This window comes from Lemur catta, chromosome 1 (assembly GCF_020740605.2).
Source record: "Lemur catta isolate mLemCat1 chromosome 1, mLemCat1.pri, whole genome shotgun sequence".
NCBI lineage: Eukaryota > Metazoa > Chordata > Mammalia > Primates > Lemuridae > Lemur > Lemur catta.
Window position 1 is genome coordinate 104,843,935 of NC_059128.1, and position 17,614 is coordinate 104,861,548.

The window sequence follows — 17,614 nt, forward strand, 5'->3', positions numbered from 1 at the left end:
GGAAGAAACAGGATCAAATGAACAAATGTTCTTTACCTCGTTATAAAAGAAATAACACTCTTCCCTCACTGTAAATGAAATAAAGTTCTTCAAGCAATTCTTTTTGGCTTTTACCAAAGTGTTATCTCTATATGCATTACTTATTTTAAAGGAGTATTTGTTTTTTTAATGCTGTCTCTTCCTGTCTTCCTTCCATGTGTTTTGGAAAAAATGAGGAATAGGGAGCACACAGTTTACAGTTATTTAACATGTAGGTGAAATAGGAGAAATTGGTTATTGAGTTGAGACCCAGTGGTATAATCCTCAGTTCAGCTAAGGATATTGTGTACCCACATCAGTTCACTAGACATTAGTTTTCTTTAATACCTTAATAAAGATTTATTGATCACTTACTCTGTATAAGGCATATGATAAATATTTATCTTAAGTTCTTATAAAATCTTATAAATTGACTATATTCTTCAGATGAGGAAACTGAAAATCAGAGCAGAATTGGCCAGAGCCACAAAGCTAGTACTTGTCAGAGATGGAATTAAAACCCTAATCTGTCTCACTATAAGTTTGTATTTCTCCTATAATGTTCCATTGTTGATGAACACAAGATCAAACAAAATTGTTATATTTTCACTTGTAATCATTCAAATAAACATTTATGTTTAGGAAGGCTAAGTTTTTCTTTCTCATTTGTACTATAAACAAAATTAGTTAACTACCAATAAAAACAAGGAAATTTTTTTTAATCAAAGTTTGTGACAAATAGGATGATTTCCTTATGCTTCCTGTCCTTTTTATTCTTAAACAAGGATATGACCTGAGTACTCCATTTATCTGATTCTGAGTTCTCCTCCCTCCTGACTTATAATAAACCTTCTCTACCTGGCCTGGCCACCTCTCCTGAAAACATAGCAAATCTGACAGGGCAGATTCTCTCACCAGTTTTTCTTTAGAAAAGTATAATAAAAAACAAAGTGAACACTTAATGCCTTCACTGATCCTAGAAAAAAATGCTAGAAGTTTTTTTTAATATATTCTTTACTAAAATGAGCTTTTTACATATCTCCAAATAATTGTCAAAATGCTAGCAAGTCCCTGTTTTCCTTAAATCCATGTAATAACAAAGCAACTAGAATAGTGGTAATATATTCATAGAAAGAGTAGGCTTGTCATTGGTAGTTGAATGTTGTATTCCATGGTAGTGTACTTAATGACAGAATGTTGTACTTCAGTAGTAAGAAAATGCATCTATTGCAGGTTACTGTTTTATTTAGAAAAGAGGCAATTTAAACAGCACACGGTTGGAGTTATCCAGGAGGGAATGGCAGATAGTTTTTACAGTTCAATAAATGGGTTTACTCCTAATTAAGGACGGCTGGGGTGGCATATTTCTCCACACCCTGGAAGGCAGAACCAAGAAATTATTCAGCCTCTTTTCTGTGGAATGAAACTCTCTCCTTTGGCTGCACGCCACTGTATATGTGCTTAAGCGCAGCCCACACGCTGGGCATGTCGGATCCCTTACTATACAGTTTATATTTTCACAGATTTGGTTATACCTGGACTAGTCATATCTTCCAAAAGTTACCAGTTTTTTTATACGTAAGATCCGTAAATTCAAATGACACAGTTGATTTGCTCTGTTGGTTCTCAAATCTGACCATTTCGCAATCAACCAGAGGGCTGTTAAAACACAGAGTGTTGGGCCCCACCCCAGAGTTTTTGCTTCAGTAGGTTTTGGGTGGGTCCTGATAATTTGCACTTCTAACAAGTTCCCAGGTGATTCTGATGCTGCTGGTCCTCGGGCCACATGTTAGAAGAGCTCGCCTCACCACCTTCTGAAGCTCCGTGCTGTCTAAGAAAGCAGTGATTGAGGTATCAGGTTTTTCTTTGAAGCACGTTGGGATTTTCACGTTTCACAGTGTCCCAGACTAAGCAGAAAAACAGGTGCTCAATAGGTTTTTTTAAAAAAATGTTTGAAAAGTTTAAAACATGAATACACATATTGAAAAATATACACCATTTGCTTGTTTAATAATTACCTCATTTACTTGAATACACTATTGGTATTTACTTGAAGCAACTTTGAGAGGAAAAACATTACTATCAAATGTCAACATTTATGTTTCAGGCTTGATGGCAGAGTGACCATTAAATTACCATCCCAGGCTGGGAACACACGCTGAAAGAAATGAAAATAGTTTTTCTATAAGTAAATGAAGATTTCAAAGTTAAACTGTACATAAGGAATGAAGAATGAAAAAATACTGTACTGAAGGCCAGACCTCAGGCTCTGAAAGATGAGGAACATTATAGGGCCTTTCATTATGGGATTAGATAGTTACTAAGTTCATTTATTTGACCATTCAGGAGACAAAAATTGAATAACTTTGCCACAGGCCCTGGAACAAATAGGAAGAAAGGTTATGCTGAAATAATGGGCCTGGGTTTGACTTCACTTTTGGCTTTCTGTCTGGTCCATATAGGGCTATAATCATACCTATCACATAGAATTAATTAGAAAATTAAATTAGGAAATATGTACAAAGCTTAGTCTGGCACATACTGGGTGCTTTAAAATGTTAGTAGCCCCTCTGCCGTCAGTGTGATAAATTTTAAAACGATGTGCAGAGATACAGAAGCACAAAAGACAGTGATTAAATCAGCTTGACATAAACTTCTCAGGAATGAAATCCAAACCAGATCTTAAAAGACAAAAAGGATTTTGCCACCTGGTTGGAAAAGACAATGCAGGCAAAAGGAACAACATATGAAAGTCACAGAGATGAAAATGATGGCAAACAGAGCAGGACATGTGGCTAGAAAAGGGTAATGAATAGTCCAGTGGATCTAAAAAATTCAAACTCATAGAAGGAGACACTAGAATGGTAGTTCCCAGAGGCTGGGCGGGGCGGGTGGGTGGGGGACAACGAGAGAGGAGATGTTGGTCAAAGGGTACAAAGTTTCACTTAGAAAGGAGAAATAAGTTTTCGTGATCGGGCCGGGCAGAGCACGGTGGCGCATGCCTGTAATCCTAGCACTCTGAGAGGCCGAGGCAGGAGGATCACTTGAGCTCAGGAGTTTGAGATCAGCCTGAGCAAGAGTGAGACCCGGTCTCTACCAAAAATAGAAAAATTATCCAGGCGTGGTGGCATGCTCCTGTAATCCCAGCTACTTGGGAGGCTGAGGCAGGAGGATCACTTGAGCTCAGGAGTTTGAGGTTGCTGTGAGCTGGGCTAACGCCATAGCTCTCTAGCCTGGGTGACAGAGTGAGACTCTGTCTCAGAAAAAAAAGTTTTAGTGATCTATTGTACAGCATGGTGACTATAGTTAATAATAACATTTTAACATATTTCGAAATTGCTAAAAGAGTAGATTTTAAATGTTCTCAGCACAATAAAATAAGTAGATGAGGTGATGGACATGTTAATTAGCTTTATTTATTCTTTCTACAACATATACATATATCAAAACATCACATTGTACCCCACAAATATATATAGTTATTATTTGTCATTTAAAATTGTTTTAAACTTAATTTAAAAAATAGTCCAGTGATTCTTAAACTATGGACCATGTAAGCTCAAATAGTGACCATACAAAGGTCACTGTTTTCATAGTAATACTAAGACATTTGTCTTTTTCACTGTGTTGACATTTGCACTGATGGTGTAAAAACAGTAGTGGGTGAAAGTACTTGCACCTTAGCACACATCAAAGCCATGGCACCATGTCGTAGTGGGAGTTTTTAAAAAATCCAATTTTACTTTAGAATGTCCTTGAAATTTTATTAAATCTCAACCCCTGAGTGCTTCTGTTTTTTTAAAATTCTGTGTGATGAAATGAGAAGTACACATAGAGTACTTCTGCTGCATACGAAAGTATGGTAGTCATCTCAAAGAAAAACACTTGTGACATAGTTTGAACTGCAAAGTTTGAGCTAGCCCTCTCTTTCACAGAACACCTCAAAAGAACAGCTGACAGGCCGATTGTGGTTATTCAAACTTGAGTGTTTGGCAGATAATGAATGAATATAGCAAACCTATTCCTGTCAAGGAAAACAACTGACTGTATTTGTTGTCAGTGATAAAATTCAACCTTTTGAGCAAAATAAGAATTAAGAATTTTTTAACACTCTTATTTGCCACCATGACCTTGACAGCTTCCTAAATAAACATTTTTCTAATGAAATTGGTGGTAGAATTATCAAGAATTGTTAAAAGTATTATATAATGAAATATGTCAACATATGGAGAATCTGCATGACTCAGTAAACCAGTGATTTCCAAATAACCTAATGGGTGTACAAAATTATGCATGAATAAAAGATACATTAAAACTGCAAGATACCAATGGATTTTAATGTAACTGAGTACAAAAAGTTTGTTGGTAATGGTTTCAGATTCCACACTGCAACTAACGTTTAAGAAACTACTGCTTAGCAAGTTTTGGTATAGTGCCAACAAAGAATATCCATAGTTTTCTAAAAAGCTATTAAAATATTCCTCCCTTTTCACCTACAAATCTGAATGAGACCCATATTTTTCATATTCTTTAATGAAGGCAACATGTCACAGCAGATTGAATGCAGACACAAATGTAAGACTTGAGCCCTCCTCTGTTAAGCCAGATAATAAAGAGATTTGAAAAAATACTATTTAGGTTAATGTCTAAAGGTTTTTTCTAACTTTTTTAAATTTTAAACATTTTATAATTGACACATAATTGCACGTATTTATGGGTACATAGTGACGTGATACATATAATACATAGTGATAGGATCAGGATAATTAGCATATCCATCATCTCAAACATTTGTCATTTCTTTTGTATTGTGAACATTCAGTATCCTCCTTCTAGCTATTTGGAACAATATATATTGTTAACTATAGTCATCCTACAGTGCTGTAGACCACTAGGATTTAGTCCTCCTATCTAGCTGTAATTTTATGTCCTTTAAAAAATCTCTCCCTATTCCCCCTACCCTTCCCAGCATCTAGTATCCTCTGGTCTACTTTTTACTTCTATGACTGTGGTCCCCAAACCCCAGGCTGTGGACCAGTACCAGTCCATGGCCTGTTAGGAACTGGGCCACACAGCAAGAGGTCAGTGGAGGGCAACCCAGCGTAGCTTCATCTGTATTTACAGCCACTCCCCATCACTCCTATCACAGCATAAGCTCTGCCTCCTGTCAGATCAGCCGCATTAGATTCTCATAGGAGCTCGAACCCTACTCTAAACTGCTGTGCACGTGAGGGATCTAGGTTGCACACTTCTTATGAGAATCTAGCGCCTGATGATCTGAGGTGGAGCTGAGGCAGTGATGCTAGCGCTGGGGAGCGGCTGCAAATACAGATTATCATTAGCAGAGAGGTTTGACTGCACAATAAATGTAATGCGCTTGAATCATCCCAAAACCATCCCCCACCCCACTGGTCTATGGAAAAATTGTCTTCCATGAAACCAGTCCCTGGTGCCAAAAAGGTTGGGGACCACTGTTCTATGAGATCAACTTTTTTTTAAGCCTCCACATAGGAATGAGAACATGGCAGCGTTTAACTTTCTGTTCCCTGCTTACTTCACTTAACATAATGTCCTCCAGTTCCATCCATGTGGCCATGAGAAAGTTTTTTTTTAATGAATTAATAATTATATGGCAATAGATATAAGACACACAAACAAGAGCCCTTGTGGTTCTTAACTTTTAAGACTATAAAACAATACTGAGACAAAAAAGTTTCAGAAGTTCTGAAGCAGGCTGTGAAGAGCTTTGAATGATATGTGGAAATATCTGGCCTTTATCCTATAGATTTTGTAGAGGAAACAGTTTTTAAACAGGAGAGTAACATGAATTTTTTCTAATATCTCTTTTTGGCAGTAGTATTGAAAAGGCACTAGAAGATGGGTTACCAGGGGATCACATTTTCGTTCAGGAATGTATACATAGGCATCATTTCTATCTGGCTAGTTTGGATCAAGAGAAATTAATTTGGGGCCAGGTGTGGGGCCTAGCACTCTGGGAGGCTGAGACGGGATGATCTCTTAAGCTCAAGAGCTTGAGACCAGCCTGAGCAAGAGCGAGACCCTGTCTCTACTAAAAATAGAAAAATTAGCCGGGTGTCCTGGTGAGCATCTGTAGTCCCAGCTACTCTGGAGGCCAAGGCAGGAGGATCGTTTGAGCCCAGGAGTTTGAGGTGCAGTGAGCTATGGTGACTATGATGATGCCACTGCACTCTAGCCCGGGTGACAGAGTGAGACTCTGTCTCAAAAAAAAAATAAAAAGAGAGAGAGAGAAATTAATTGATAGTCTTGTCTGTGACCAGTTGGGAATTTCTCAGCTGTCATTTTTAGAATGATACCTGCCTACCCACCATCTCTGCGACTCTTTGGTGTCCATAACATGAGGAATAACATTGCATAGCATAGTGGGGAAAATGCCAGCACTGGAGGCAAAAATTTCAATTCTGACTTTACCACTGAGTAGTTGTGACTTTTGGCTTAATCTTTCTGAGGCATATTTTCCCTGCCTGTACAATAGGAATAACAGGAGTAATAATACTTACCTTATAGAGATATTTTGAGGGCTACATAGATAATATCTGTAAGCACCTAACATAATATTTAACAATAGGAGTTGACCTCTACAAATTATGCTTAGAGAACCAAAATTTAAGATCATCCTGGTGGGAGGGGTCCACCGGCCCCCATGGTGGGGGCCAAGTGCCACTCTTTGCCTCTAAAAAAAAAAAAAGATCATCCTTCCTTAATATCTTGCCCTTTCCCCTTGCTTAATATCTCAGAATATTAATCTTAATATTCTCAGAATAGTCACATGCTCTTTCTTAAAGTAAATCCAGTCATATTACCACACTGAAGAAGGCCCTATATATGTGGCATCTGTCTACCTTTTAATCTTACCCTCTTGGGTTTAATCTTACCCCCTTGCTCATGAACCTCTAGTTTTTCTGGGTTCCTTTCCTTCTGAGTGCCTTGTGTATAATGTTGATCTTGGAATCAGTACCACAGGATTACCTTTTAATTGAGACTATCTTAAAATTGGTCCTTTTTTGTTTCATTTTATTTTAAACTTTTTATGATAGAAAATTTTAAACATATACAAAAGCAGGTAGATTAGAATAATAAACCGCCATTTACCACAGAAACCACACTTTAACAATTACCAATTTATGACCAATCTTGTTTTGTCTATACCCTTATCCACTTCCCCCATTATTTTGAAGCAAATTCCAGATATCATTTCATTTGTAAATATTTCAGCATCTCTAACAGATAAGCTTTCCCCACCCTACCCCCATCATAACCATATATACTGAAGAGGGTTCGTTAAACCCTAATGGCTAACCCCTGGCTAAACAGCATCTGGTATCAAAATTTTAAATACTATAAATATTCTGATGACTCCGATATCTTTATCCCTGACCTCTCCCTCATGATTCACATGAACTTTCCATTCAATATCTCCACTTCAAATGAACATTTCAAATGAAACATGGCCAAAACAGAACTCTTAATTTTTCCCTACAAATCCATTCCATCCCAAGTCTTCCCTTCTTGGTAAATAGGCCACCATCCATGCCCCGTTACTCAAGCTAGAAAACTAAGAGTCATCCTTGATTTTCTCTTTCCCTCCGCCCGTACATCCAAAATATCAAGCCCTGTTTATTCAACCTCCAAAATATATCCCAAATATATCTACTTCTCTCCATCCCTGCTTCTACCACCCTGGTCCAAACTACCATCATCTCTCATCTGTTTACTAAAGCAGTTTCCTAGTTGATCTCTCTGCCCAATCTCTTGCCCCTTGTAATCTAGTCTTTTTAGAACAGCCAAGTACTCTTTTTAAAATGTAAATCCCATGGTTTGACCACAGTGAAGAAAGTCCCTGCACAACATGACCTCTGCCTACCTGTTTAACCTCTCTCCTACTACTCACCCCCTTGCTCACGAACTACTCAAAATACTAGCTTTCTTTCTGTTCCTCAAACACGCCAAACGTAGTCCTGCTTTAGGCCCTTTTTATCAACTACTCTCTGTTTGGAAGGCTTCCTTCTGATCTTTGCTTGGCTGGTTCCTTGTCCTTCAGCTCTCAATTTAAATGTCACCTCCTCAGAAAATTCTTCACTGACCTCCTAATCTAAAGAAACTCCCCCGGCCCTGTCTCTCTCCATCATATCATTGTTTATTTTAGATTTATCCATGTTTATAACTTTTACTATTCCTTCTCCATTTTACTTCTGCCTTCTGGGTTCAATTTCCTTTTTCCTACTTTCCTTCCTTTCCTACCCTTTTAGTAGTCTTTTCAATAACCTGTGGTGGTAAACTCTTGGTATTAACTAAAATTATATTTATTCGCATGTTTCATTTTCAAACATAAGTTCTATGTCCAAATTATGTCCCCGAATGTAAGAATACCACGAAATACAAATTGCCCAGTTCAGGTACTTAGTCCCACCTGTGTGTAAATAATTTTTTCATAATTGGTAAGCAAGATCTATTGCCAATCACATACATGTCCTTAAAATTTTAGTTCAGCCAGGTGTGGCAGCATGTGCCTGTAGTCCCAGCTACTCAGGAGGCTGAGGCAGGAGGATTGCTTGAGCCCAGGACTTTGAGTCTAGACTAGGCAACATAGCAAGACTCTGTCTCTAAAAAAATAAATTAAAAAAATTTTAGTTCAAAAATTTCTTTTTCTAATGAAAAAAATCTAATCTAGTGATTAAGAAAATAACTATAACACTCCAGCTAAAGTTAAGGATGTCATTTGCTGCCTGAATGGCCTCTTGATCTTTAGCTAACCTTTCAAATGCCACCAACCCTGAACATCATGTTCCTAATTAAAGAAGTCCCCCAATGTATACTCTGCAATACCATGTAAGTCCAGTTTCTTCAGGACTCCCAGAACCATCTCAGGAATCCAGCTGTGTCTAGCACAGCTGGGATTCTGTCCAAACCGCAGCCGACTTCTGGTTTCGACAGGCAGATTAGATTTGGCATACTTTTACTCCCTTAGGAATGCTGTTCATCTGTATCAACCTTTACCCTTCCAAGTCCTTTTGGATCCTCCCAGAGACCATATAGTTAAACTATACTCCTTAACAATCCAGGAGTCTATCCTGGGAGCCCTCTAATCCACTCCAGGGTTCAAGGTTATAGATCAACAGTTGGCAAAGTATAGTCAGTGGTTCAAAGTCAACCTGTTACCTGTTTTTGTAAATGAAGTAGTATTGGAAAATAGCCACTTTTCATCTTTTACATGTTGTCTATGGCTGCTCTTGCACTACAATGATAGAGTTGAGTAGTAGAAACCATAGGATCCGCAAAGCCTAAATAAAGTATTTACTGTCTGGCCTTTTACAGGAAAAGTTTGCTGATCCCTGGGCTAAGCTATAGTATCAGATTTGTCTGTGGTTGTCAAGTGTGCTAGTGGCCTGTTAGCCATTCCAGCCAAACACCAAAACGGTTTGGTACTCACTAAAGTAATTAGAGTCAGCATCTCTTAATATACACGTGTATATACACATATAGTATGGAAAATTAAAATCTCAACACTTCTTAGACTATGGTAAAATGTCATGTCCTTCTCTATGAAAAATTCAGTTGGAAGCTTGAATTGTTTTAATACTCAGCTCCAATTATATCTTAATTTGTATTATCTCTACTTTTTACTAAGAGAATCCTATCAAAGTCGTCTTTTCATGCTTAGGACCAAACTGGCCTCTGAAGATCAAATTCCTACTTCTCATAAAGAAAAAAATAATTGGAGACAGAGGCTGAAAATAGCTGCTTGCTCTCCTGATCACATATTCTTTTGCTCTAAAAAAAACTTCTGGATTATTAGCATTTATAAAGATCACATCTACATTTGCTGACATATTGTTCCTAAAGTTTAAATGAGTTCATGAAGTCCTTACCATTGAATTTTTAAATAATTGTGTTTTAGAGAAAACTGATAAATATCTTCATCGTAATCACAGAATAATGCAGAATGATTGTGTTTATATGCACCATGATGGGGTGGTCTTCGGACGGCTTTGTTTCTTTTCCTTTGGGGAGATGATATAACTCCAGAGAAGTAAACTGACTTGCTTGGAGTCTCATAATGAAAATGTTCTAAAGTGAAGATTCAAACTGACAACTCCCCACTTGGGTTAGTTTTGTTTTCTTGTTCCTCTAATGAATCTGAAGTTAAATACCAGTACTTATGATGTAATTCTTACAATACTTTTGTTCCCAATAGTCTGACGTTGTATTCTTCCTATTTTATAAGAAGTCGAGACACTGAGGTTCATTGACGTTCCCAAGGCCACTCTGCAAGTAGATGGCAGAGCCAGATTCTGATTTCAGAGACCGTTAGTCCCCCTAAATTATTTTTGTTGCACTACTGGTGGTGATTGTTGAGTCTTTTGGTGTCTGCTGTGCCTTTTAAAGTCAGACTGAGCATAGGAAGGCATGCATGTAACCAGTAAGGGCTGCAGTGATGTGTGCTGATTCACTGACCTGTCAATAGTGTTGAGTCTTAAAGTACTCAGCACTGGCATAGTTATTCACTCTCTTAAAAGCACTTCATGTGAATGTCCTAATTAATACGTACTCCTATAAATGTCGCTATACCCATTTTATAGATGAATAATGGGGAACATGGACAGAGTAGCGTTGTGGCAAAGTTGAAATTAAATTTGAGTTTCTCATTTCTAGGCCTGTCTTCAGACCTCAAGGCCACAGTTTCAGTCAGTGATTATTTAACGTAACTGCAGTAGAGTATTGATTAAAGTTATCAGGTGATATTTAAAGGTTTAATTCCAGGACAGGCAGTTTCTCCTCATGTAGTACCTCTATAATGATGATTTGTTGATAGCAAAGAGAAAGGCTTGCCTAAAAGCAACAAAGTGATGATAGCCGTGGCACACTGATCAGTCCCCTGCCCCCACCTCTAATTTTCAGGGAATGGAATAGCCTCAGCAATCAGCCAGTGGGCCTTTCTGTGCTGCTGGCACATGACTGAAGCTCCACTCTGCATCCGGGAAGATGTCCTGTTCCTTTGACTTCCCAGTGAGGAGAGAGTTCCCTAGCCCTACTTGCTTTCTACACCGGACCCTGTCCCAATCCCACACTCCATGGTGGTATAGACAGAAATTCGGTGAGAGTAGCGTGGATCCAGATCTTGCTGACATTGTCTAGTGCCTTACTGCCCACATGCCACCTGCTTTTATTTAACACCTACTTACTGGGTGCTTGCTGTAATCCTCAGTCCCCTGCCATGGATGTCCTGAGAAGAAAATGTCCCTATGGATGGTAGGACATCATGGGTAATATAGGATTTGAGTAGTCTTTGAAGACTGGCTGAGTTTGGAATAAATGGGCTTATCTGGAGCTGAAGGATTGTGTCTCAGAAAATTTGGAATAAGGATGGAAACATACATTGTAGCCTCATCGTGAAGGGCCTTATTGACCTGCAGGTAGAATCTGGATGGCCACAAGGATCTACGGATGATGTGGAACAGAGGAAGGGCAGAACAAAAGTGGCATTTCCAGAGGCGTCCCCTGGACGGGTGGATAGAAAGTGCAGGCACTGTGGTTCCTCTTCTTGTAGCAGCTTCTTCAGTCGCTGGGGCCTGCCTTTTGTGCTCACCTCTGTCCTCTGTTGATAAAATAGCTGAGATGAAACATTGCAGCATATGGGAAGACGTGACTTACGCTGCTGTCACAGACGCCATTTCATACTCTCAGAGTGGACTTCAACCGGTCAGAGTTTCTAACAAAAATCATAAATGTCATACTAGGCCAAATCCTCATTCTCTACTGTTTGGGGGATATGTATAATTGTATTCTAAGAATAAACCTCAGAAGGTTAGGAATAGTCCGAAGTGTTACCCGCCCTTCTACCTTTTTAATAGTCCATTATGAATTTCTCATCTGTGGCTATTTAAATTATTTTATTTTCTCTTTTCTGCTTATGTCACTTCTGAGGAATCATGCCCCTTTACTTAAAATTTTCCTGCTCACTTTTTGCACCTTGCTGCTATACTTACTGCCCTATTCTTTCTAGGAGAGAAAGGCAGTGAAAAATAGTTTCTCAAAGTGTGGTCCTGATACCAACTGCATCAGAATCACCTAGAGTATGTAAATGCAGATTCCTGGGCCATACTCCAAAGCTGTTAAATCAATCCCTAGAGGTGGGAGCTGAGAATCGGCATCTTTAACAAGTTTCCCAGGAAATTCTTGGGTATATTAAAGTTTGATAGCCATTGGCATAATATTTTAGAACACAGACTTTGAAATTGCCCAGACCTGGGTTAGAATCCTGACTTTGCGACTTAATAGCTATATCATCTTGGACAAGTTACCTGAGTTCTGCTTAGCAGTTTTTTCATCTGTAAACTGAGAGGTAGAATAATGTAGCTGTTGAGAGGACAGGCTCAGAGCTAAACTGCAGGGTTTGAATCTCAGCTCTACCAGTTACTAGCTGTGTTATCTGAGGCAAGTAACCTTTCTGAGCTATAGTTTCTTCATTTGTAAAACACAGATAATAACCTGCCTAGCAGATTGTTGTGAGACTTATATGAGTTTATATAAATAAGCGGTTTAGAAAGGGGAAAGAGATTTTCCTCCCACGGCACATTTGACAGTGTCTGGAGACATTTTTGGTTGTTACAACCGGGGAGGAGGGGTTTGTTCCAATACCTAGTGGGTAGAAAGAAGAAATCCTGGTATTATCCTGCTATATGGGCAGCCCTCCACAACAAAGAATTATGTGGCAAGAATGTCAGTAGTGCCTCTTTTGAGAAACATAGCTTAGAACTGGCACATATAAGCACCGTGTAAGTTTTGGCTACTATTATTATTTGCTATTATGGAAATAATAAACCTTACTTGGAGTGTTATTGTTAGAAAATAAATATTTAAGGACAGTGCTTAGCACTCAGTAAATGTAGAGGTTGTGGTGGTGGTGATTATTATTAGGAAGCCAAATGTCTATAAACACAGTCATTCTATACTAGACAGCTCCTATTTGAAGAAATTTTTTTTGTGATGTAAATAATGACTTTTTTGGTTTATTCATTTAGGATTTTTCAAAAGTAGAACACATCTGTAATCATTAGTACCCCGAATTTCAGTATGCCAGGCTTGCCTGATGGTACTGGTGTGGTGGAAAGAACCTGGACATGAGAGTTAGACAGTATTGGTTCTGATGCCAACTCTACCCATGTAATTTTAGACAATTGACTTAATTTCTTTCCATCTCAGTTTCCTCATTTATAAAATGAGAATAATTGCATCTGCCTCCTGAAGTGTTTTTGTGAATTAAGTGGAAAAGTGCACAGCTTGTGCAGTGTTGAGTAGGAGTATGTTCTGAATACTTCTAGGTCCCGTTCCCGCCCTATGTCCATTTCAGTGAGCCTGCACCGTTTTGGGAGAGCTAAGTGTACATAATCATTTCTCAGCATCTCCCTACTCTGACTCACAGGGCAGAGGGAGATAAGAGGAAGGTGGAAAAAGGTGTACTGACTTGCTTCTCCAGTGCTTCTGAGCATGCAGAAAAAATGCAGGACCCCAGAGAGGCTGTTTTATATTTGGGGGTCAAAGTCCCCTCGAAGAGGGCTATGGGTATTTTCTTCTAATATCTTGCCTTTTCAGGACATGTACATCAGTATCTCACCCCATTCTTTAGAATGGAACCAAGACCCAAATGATGATGCTGACGAGCTGCTTTTGTATCTCTGTTATTGAGAATGGCAACCATATTTTATTGCTCTTTCCAAAATTAATTTATCTTTTCTATTAATTTGCACAGATACTATTCTGACTTTGTATTTCATAGGATTTTCAAACTGTAATTTTCTTAGTATTGTGAAGGTGACAGTGATTTACAGAGGCCGATGTTTTTATCTGCTTTGCTGTCTTGCAGTCTGGTGCCTTGAAGACACTTTTAATTTGCCATTCATGTCTGTTTAAAAAGAGAAACTGTGCAATGTCAGAAAATTAGATTCTATTCAAGGCCTTGCACATGGCTGCCAGTCTTCTCCATCCCAAGACCTAGCCACTTCATTCACACCAGTATGAGCTACCTTTGTTTGACCAGACTACGTTAGACATATTAGTAGGAACTCATCAGATCTCAGTTAAAGGTTAATCTCAGTTCAGGATAAGAAGTTTGACGTTTTCAGTGAAAGACTACAGAAGGCTTAGTGGAAAATTGGAGACACTAGATAGTGATCAGCGGACACAACACTTTTCTACCTGAGAATGCCAGTGATCGGAAAGTGTAGCAAAATCAGGTTGATGACCTGGAAACTAAGATGGGATTAAGAAATGTCACATTGGTAGGGGGTCCTAGAGGTAGAGAGACAAAAAGAAACGGGTTTTTTCATTTTTTCTCCCTTCCAATATCTTACAAAGGTGTGGGATTTGATAATTTTGAACTCCCCTTATGTGTTGACGTAGATTGCATTTCTGCAAAGGTCCATCATCCCAGACAATCCCAGACATAAGCAGGTCTGGAAAACAGTACCAAAACCATGAAATTTTGTTTCTGTGTGCCTTGGTCTGATTTTTAGGGGTAAAAGGAGGTTTTAAAAATCACACGTTTGTTTACTGGCTGTCTTGGGCAACTAGAGACAGCTGTGCCTGCCGAAGAGAGCTGGCAAATTAAAATAGCATTTGCCCCAAGAGGCAGATGGTCCCTACAGAAGTCTGATTTCATGTACGGTCCCTTCGGAAGCTGAATGAAGGTGGTTGAATTTGAAGATAGAGTTGAACGGAAATTGTGGAAATACTTGGGTACATAAAGGCCTTTAATCTGGTTTAATGTGGAATTTGATTTGCCTTTTTAAAAAGTACATTCAGACATTTAACAGAATTTTTATAAAAATCTGTCTTAAACAAATTTTCTAGGAAAAAAATAAAAAAGATTATTTCATTTGATGGTGTAATGATTAATCCTACCACCTGGGTAAGCCAAGTGAGTTTCCCATAGGAAATTGCTTCTGCAGCTTTGAATTATGTATGAATATTGCAGACTGATGAGATATAACCTTCCAAGGGATTCATTTATATAACAGACAAATCTGTAACAATGTTACTGTTTCCTCTGAATACTTTACATTCATTCTACATGTTCAGAAAATGAGTTGTCTTTGTGGAGGTTATGGCATGGTTTCTTAAATGTCAGGTTAGACCATAAATCTCACCAAATCTCAGTTTAAAACTGGTCATTAATGGAAAGTTGGTTGACAAGTTTAAAGCACAAACGTGTGTTGTCCTTCCGTTATGAAAGCAGAAGGAATGCTGAGGGCTGAGGACAAAGAGTAGGCTAATTTAGGGTTTGACCCAACCTGAAGATCAGGGACCTAGATATCAACACCGTAGTTATTATAGACTTTCCACATCATATTACAAGTCTAGGGATTGTTTCAACATGAATTTAAATAGCAGAAATATAAAAGCTATAACTTCCTCTTTGGTGTGGGCCATCTATCACTTCATAGTTCTATTTTATAGTAATGAATATCAAATTCATTGAATAACCTGAAAAAAAAAATGTCTAAAAATGCTGGTCATTGTTTGTGATTTCAAGACGTGCTGACATGTAGTGTATAAGAAATTCTCACGTATTTCATTTAATTTTCATTTTAAATAATTTCTTACCATCTGTCTCATGTATGAAATGGAAGAAATTTAAATCTTCATTTTCTCCATTAACTTCCTCCTGATGCCATCATCAAGTTTGTTCAGAAGATCAAAGTAATATAGAGAAACAGAACCCAGGTTCTGATTCCCATTTTAGTGTTTTCTCCATTACATTAAACATTTCCCAATGAAATGGTGGTGAAACTCTTTGTTAGGAGATAAAGCCTATATTTGTAAAATGTCATTTTAGTGTTTGGGAGGGTTTTCTGATTTTATGTCTAAATGTGAAATAAGTCAATGGTCAAAAATTAAATTCCCTTATTAAATTAATATGCCTAGTGGCAAATGAATCATAAGCTTTCCCTTTCTTCTTTCTTCCTGAATGATTTGCCTGTGTTGTTTATACATAGTGACTGAGTCAGCCTTCTCGATGTTTTTCTCAATTCTTTATTCTTTAGTCCTAGCATGTTACCATATCTAAGTGTGAACTCTCAGAACCTCTCTCTTTTCCCCTCTCTTTTACCATTTTAGTCATACAAAGAGCTGTTCTTCCCTCAAGCATTAAAACATGACATATCATTAATGGATTTTTAAAATTCTTACTCCTTTTAAAGACTGCTGTCATTGTAAATGCAGATTAAATATTTTAGCATCCATTTGCAAACACATGTGATTTTACTTTTATCAGCTCTATTTGCATAGTTCTTTATAGTTGACAATTATTTTAATTGGTGATTTAATGTACCAGTGCACTTATTTAAAATGTACTTATGCAAACTGATCTTTATCTGGAATAAAGGCTGTGCTGCCTTGGTCCTCAAGGAGTTAATAAAACTAGCTTTCACTCTGCTTAGCTCCCGGAAGGTAATCTGCACATTTCCCAGACCAAACCCCTAAGGTAAAGGTCAAGATGCAATGGGTGATATTAAGGTGCATAATTCAAGCCTCTTCTCATGGTTTGCTCAACTTGTAGCTCTCCAGAACTCATCTGTGGTTTATCAGAGTTTCAGAACAAAATTAACAGACTCAAGAAGGCCCTGTGAAAATTTCCTTTAATGGGGAATTGTGTTAGTGAGTACAGTGGGTGAGTCTTTAATATTTCTTGCTTTTTAGCATCCATGTTTTGTTTTGTGAAGCCCTTCAGAGTACAGAGCTGTGTTACATGTATGTATGTGGAACAGGCCCATAGAACTCCCCATAGGTTAATAACAGCAGCATTTACTGTGGTTTCCACAGGAGCTGGGTTTTGTTGTAAATAGTCCATTGCCTGGGAGGAAAACAGACAAGTGAGGGTGAAATCATGATTTCTGAACCCTTTACCACCTGTTTTTGACAAATAGGAAGGAGAGCTTTATTTTAGTAATAACCAGGAGATCGGGGAAAGAAAGGAAAAGGCAAGAGTAAGGTTGCAGGGATGAGGAGCCCAGAAACAACTTTTTACAACATCTCTAAAGCTGACTTTAGAATAAGAAATGTCTGGAGCTTTAACATTTTTTTCTCTCAAGGCAGGGGTGATATTTAAAAATCACTTTATATTTATTGCTTTGAAATTAGAAGTGGTTTATATCAACTTTTTCCCAGAAAAGAACATTTCCTCCCTCCTAAATCTTGTTGATAGCTACTCAGTGATAATACAATCTGTAACAGACATTAAGTGGTACCTGAGAATGTCTTGGAAGTGTCACTTTGCTTTGTCTTTGCGAATGCATGGAAGTAAAGCCCTCTTGCTACCTTGATTTTATGATGCTGCATGTTCTGAGAAACCAGCTTTGTATGGAGTCCCTCTTTTTAAGTTGATGACCAAGGGCAGTCCATGGAGAAGAGCAGCACGCTTTACTGTATGAGGCCTCCTTTACATAGATGACCCTCTTGACTGCTAACGGGGTGATTCCTTACCACCTCACCACTGTCCCCAGAGCCAGATCCCCTAACAGAACTTCCAGCTCATTGCTCACTCCCAGTATAGAGAGAC

General features: G+C 38.3%; 1 protein-coding gene across 4 annotated transcripts in view; it reads left to right on the forward strand.

Moving 5' to 3' along the window:
• The window catches only part of PEAK1 (pseudopodium enriched atypical kinase 1), a 253,250-nt gene that overhangs the window by 199,718 nt on the left and 35,918 nt on the right, over positions 1-17,614 (forward strand). The window lies entirely within an intron of this gene.